A 5,687-nucleotide genomic window follows, 5' to 3' on the forward strand; every position below is an offset into this window, starting at 1 on the left:
TGAAACCCATTTTCTACACTATTTAAAAACAAACAAGATGAAGCCTTTAATATAAAAAAGGAAAGCAGTTTATAAAATATTATGTATTTCTGTATGTTAGGCATGACTGCTAGAAGACATAAGAAGTCAGATGCTTGAACCCACTTGAAGCTATTCCATACTTGCCCTATAAGAAAATTAAGAGTGAAGGCACATATAGACATCAGAATAAAAACTACAGTCAGGGGGGCTTCCCTGGTGGCGCAGTGGTTGAGAGTCCGCCTGCCGATGCAGGGGACACGGGTTCGTGCCCCGGTCCGGGAGGATCCTGCATGCCGCGGAGCGGCTGGGCCCATGAGCCATGGACGCTGAGCCTGCGCTGGGCCCATGAGCCATGGACACTGAGCCTGCGCGTCCGGAGCCTGTGCTCCGCAGTGGGAGAGGCCACAACAGTGAGAGACCTGCGTACCGCAAAAAAAAACAAACTACAGTCAGGAAGTGATGATAGATCAGACTTATTTGAATGATAGGAGAGAGGGAGAAATAAGCTTAACTGAAGTAGGGATAACATGCCAAGACAAATAGACTGCTGAATTGGAGAAATGAGAAAGTACAGTATTCTCACAAATGAGCTGGGCCTTAAAACTATAATGTCAAAAAATAAACTCACAACGGGACTTTCCTGGTGGTCCAGTGGTTAAGACTCCACACTTCTTTTCCGGTCAGCAGCCTGAGGTGACCTCTAAAAATGGTTCGCTATTCACTTGACCCAGAAAACCCCACAAAATCATGCAAGTCGAGAGGTTCAAATCTTCGTGTTCACTTTAAGAACACTCGTGAAACAGCCCAGGCCATTGAGGGTATGCATATCCGAAAAGCCACCAAGTATCTGAAGGATGTTACCTTAAAGAAGCAATGTGTGCCATTCCGTTGTTACAATGGTGGAGCTGGTAGGTGTGCCCAGGCCAAACAGTGGGGCTGGACGCAGGGTTGGTGGCCCAAAAAGAGTGCTTAATTTTTACTGCACATGCTCAAAAATGCAGAGAGTAATGCTGAACTGTAGGGCTTAGATGTAGATTCTCTGGTCATTGAGCATATCCAGGTGAACAAAGCCCCCAAGATGCGGCACAGGACTTACAGAGCTCATGGTCGGATCAACCCATACATGAGCTCTCCCTGCCACATTGAGATGATCCTTACTGAAAAATAACAGATTGTTCCTAAATCAGAAGAGGAGGTTGCCCAGAAGAAAAAGATACCCCAGAAGAAATTGAAGAAACAAAAACTTATGGCCTGGGAATAAATGCTGCAAAAAATAAATGCAAATTAAAGTAAAAAAAAAAAAAAAAAAAGACTCCACACTTCCACTGAAGGGTGCACGGTTGGATCCCTGGTCGGGGGAACTAAGATCCCTCATGCTGCAAGGCCAAAAAACCAAACCAAACAAACAAAAAAACCAAACCTCACAACATGGGGCAGGGGGAGGGGAGTAAATTAAAAAGTACCTATCCCATGGGGTTGTTATGAAGGTTTAAGTGAATTAATACATGAAATGTGCTTAAAACAGTTCCTGGCACTTAAACACAGTTTAAGTATTAAATAGTATATATCCTTTGATAGAAGGGGAATGACAATTAGAAAAAAATTTAGTGCAAATGCACAGGGTAAAGTACTCAATTACTTCTAGACAGTGGCTTTATTCCATTTAATCATTCTTTCTTTAATGGCTTTATGCAGGTGCTTTTAATATTTTCTACCTGTAGTTGGTTCAGACCCGTGGGCATGGGTAATTCTTTGTGTACCAGACATCGAGTACCTCTGTCCCCTTCCCCTAAAGTCAGTTAGCTCCCTGGCCAGTGTGACCACCATAAAAAAAAAAAAAAATCAGTTCCCCAGGCACCCACTAGGAGGCAGTACTGCCCTGTTGAGAATACTAAGCCAAATTCTTTGCCTGAGGTCACATACCTGTTTAGTAGAATTGCATCTCCACTGACTCCAAAGTCTTTTTTTTCCACTATGATAGTAACAATAAAGATAGTAATAAAGACAATAGTGATAATAATTAGCATTCCTTGAACTCATGCCAGCATTTTACTAAATGTTTTACATATATATACCACCAGCTCACTTAAAACTCACCATTTGAGGGCAGTTTCTCATTTTGCAGATGAAGAAACCAAGGCTTAGGTCCAAGACCCATGTTAAGTGTTCTGCGTAGAAGAGGTTGCACTTGAGCTAAGTGTTGAAGAATGGGATTGGCATAGAAAGCTGGTTATATAAAGAAAGAAACCACATGCATAAAAGCAAAGGCATGAAACTTCAAGATTTTACATGGACTGACAACTTTAAGACCCCATGAATTTATTCAGGGTTTAGAATTGGAGATTGGTAGAAAGTCAGAGCTAGAGGGGAACTTAGAGTTCATCAGAGATTGGTGATTTTCAAACTTGAAAACTAGCCAAATCTTTTTGGAATGAAATCTTATATATAATAACTATAAAATATATAAAACAATTTAAATGATATTGTTATAAAAAGTATAAGTTCTAGTAGATAATATTCACTTATAAAGATAGGAAAAATAATGTTGTTTTGATGAATGCGGTATTAGATTGACCTCAGAACCCAGTTTTTCCTGTTTTGGTTGTACAGAGAAGTGAATATAATAGGTAACATTTTAAAACACCTCATTTTGCAATCCCATAAGTGACAGGATAGGAAGGTCTACCCCAAAACCACCTAGAAACACAGATTCACTTCAGTATATTAATAGCCATATGGTTGAACGGGTTTAATGTTTAAAAAAATACTTTGAAAAATCATTAGATACACATGTATATATTTTAAACAAACAAATGTCTGTGAGACTCCTGTAGCACCATGTGAGAATTCCTTATGCTGCCCTCGTCTTTACTCTGCAGACAAAGAGCCTGAGGTGAAGGGACAGGGGAGTGAGTTGCTCAGACTCATGGGGCCCAGCTAGGGCCATCTCTGGGCACTCAGCCTCCTGAGTCCCAGCCCAGTGCTCCTTCTGAGAGACCAGTCGACATCTGGTGTGGCAGCATGCCACAGCCTGGCTGTACAACCCCTCACCTGAGAGGGCCCTTGGCTGCTTGCCCATCTCCCTGGCAGATAAAGCCTCAGACGGAGGGCAAACAGTACCTGGCTCCAGGAGTCAGTGCAGGTCTGATTCATGCAGTGGTTTGTGCCTGTGCCAGCCGTGAAGGCTGTCTCCTGATCCTCTGCTCATTTTCATCACTTCCCTCACTGTGGCCAGACTGGGACTCTTGAGCAACAGGCAGACACCTGTGAGCTTGGGAATGGTGTTGGCTCTTTTAAGGAGGGTTTTCCAGGCCACAATGGGACTTGTCTGTCCCATCCCCCTGGGCAGCTCAGAGCATTGCCCCATCAACGTCAGTTTCAGTATCAGGGTGGGGCGGCATGATGGGGTGGGGTGCTGTGTTACCAGGGCGCAGACACATTGGCAGCAGATGGTGCCTCTGGAGCATGGGAGAACAGGTGGGCTACCTACCACCAGGATTTCAAAAATACCATTTATCAGCATTTGCCTTTTGAAAGATGCAATTTGCTTACAAATGGCAAGACATTTAAAAATTTAATTTGCTCTTTTTTTCAGAGAAGCATATTAAGTCATTATTAGGAGATTTTTTCTTTTTTTTTGTGGTACGCGGGCCTCTCACTGTTGTGGCCTCTCCCATTGCGGACCACAGGCTCCGCTCGCACAGGCTCAGCGGCCATGGCTCACGGGCCCAGCCGCTCTGCGGCATGTGGGATCTTCCCAGACCGGGGCACGAACCCACGTCCCCTGCATCGGCAGGTGGACTCTCAACCACTGCGTCACCAGGGAAGCCCTAGGAGGTATTTTTAATCACAGTATATTAGCATTTTTGTTTACAGAATGCATTCTGTTGCTACTGAAGAGAATACCATGAGCAAGCAATGTTTTTATACAGAAACAAATGTTTTAAAAGTAGGTTCAGACACTGAAACCTTTGGCTAGACACAGGCTGTTATTTAATAATAAATTAACCTGACCTTGACTCAGAACAGGTGCCCCAGAAGCAGGTTCGTAGAGTATCGCTCTGCTGGGAAAGGCTCTTCTTCGAGGCTCTATGGTCACGTTGCAGGAGAGGGAGAAGGTTCTGCTTTCTTCCAGAGTTGAAGGGATGACCTTGATCAAATCGTTGTGCATTTGTATAACCGCTCCTGGCACGTCACCGTGGCCTCTCGTGACAGTGAAGCCTTTGACTTCTCTGGGAACTCAGTACCCACATCTAAGAAGTGGGAGCTACACTGCTTCCCTTCCAGGCTTGTTGGGACAAAACCTGAGGTAACACGTGTAAAGCTTCAACAACTCTGCCTGGCACAAAGGAAGTCCCAAAAGTTGCCAAGCTCAGCGTTTTTCACATGAGCTCTACTCCATCCCCTTTAATTACTCATTTTTAATTCAAAGGTAATCCATGATGTGGTAGAAAAAAGAGAGAATACATAAACAAAAAAGGAAGAAAGGGACCCAATAGTTTCTGGTTTTCCTAAGTTTTTTTCTATCCTGTTTTCTTTATTCTGTGTGCTCGGAATGGGAAGTGTCCTCATTTGTGTTTAGGGAGTGTTAGAGAGGTGATATCATGGCCCCACTTTGCAAATGAGGAAACTGAATCCAGAAAGAAGAAGTGCCTTTCCCAAGGTCACGAAGACAGTAGGAAGGTTAAGTCAGGTTTGAAACCCACAGCCTGTGAGTCCGAGCCCAGCACTCGTTTCAGGACCAGGAGGGGCCTCAGAGGTGCCGTGCACTGAGGTGTCCACAGGTGAGTCTCAGACACCTGCTCCTGAACCCCCATGTGTGCAGGGAGCCTGTGCCCATGATATCGTATTTCCCTCATGATGACTTGAGGTACTCAAAACCATTCCCCACTGAAGATAAATTCCTATTTTGCAGCCTGCCCAGTCCTGGGAGTGGGCAGGCTGTGAGTAAACAACTCACCTAAGTAGGTTTTTTTTTATTATTATTAATTTATTTACTTATTTTGTCTGCGTTGGGTCTTTGTTGCTGCGCATGGGCTTTCACTGGTTGTGGTGAGCGGGGGCTACTCTTCGTTGTGGTGCTCCAGCTTCTTGTTGCGGTGGCTTCTCTTGTTGTGGAGCATGGGCTCTAGGCACACGGGCCTCAGTAGTTGCAGCATGTGGGCTCAGTAGTTGTGGCTCGTGGGCTCTAGAGTGCAGGCTCAGTAGTTGTGGTGCATGGGATTAGTTGCTCCGCGGCATGTGGGATCTTCCCGGACCAGGGCTTGAACCCGTGTCCCCTGTGTTGGCAGTCTTAACCACTGCGCCACCAGGGAAGCCCTAAGTAGGGTTTTTAGGTGCCTCAGTTTTGCTTTCCCAGGGATACTGGGTTGGCACTGTCCTTAGTCTTGCAAGCACGTAAGTACTGTCCTTCTGGGCTTTTCCCTCACTTTATTTTTAAGATTTATTTTTGGGACTTCCTGGTCCGGGAAGATCCCACATGCCGCGGAACAACTAAGCCCGTGTGCCACAACTACTGAGCCTGCACTCTAGAGCCCACGAGCCACAACTACTGAAGCCCGTGTGCCTAGAGCCCGTGCTCTGCAACAAGAGAAGCCACCGCAATGAGAAGCCTGTGCACCACAACGAAGAGTAACCCCTGCTCGATGCAACCTAAGAAAGCCCGC

General features: G+C 45.2%; 1 pseudogene; it reads left to right on the forward strand.

The window, feature by feature from the left end:
* The first annotated feature begins 657 nt into the window (after nucleotides 1-657).
* Nucleotides 658-1,319, forward strand: LOC113631035 (60S ribosomal protein L17 pseudogene; annotated as a pseudogene).
* The last annotated feature ends 4,368 nt before the right edge of the window (nucleotides 1,320-5,687 follow it).

The sequence above is a fragment of the Aethalodelphis obliquidens genome, unplaced genomic scaffold (assembly GCF_003676395.1).
Source record: "Aethalodelphis obliquidens isolate GAN/ISIS:26980383/991018 unplaced genomic scaffold, ASM367639v1 scaffold31, whole genome shotgun sequence".
NCBI classification, from domain to species: domain Eukaryota; kingdom Metazoa; phylum Chordata; class Mammalia; order Artiodactyla; family Delphinidae; genus Aethalodelphis; species Aethalodelphis obliquidens.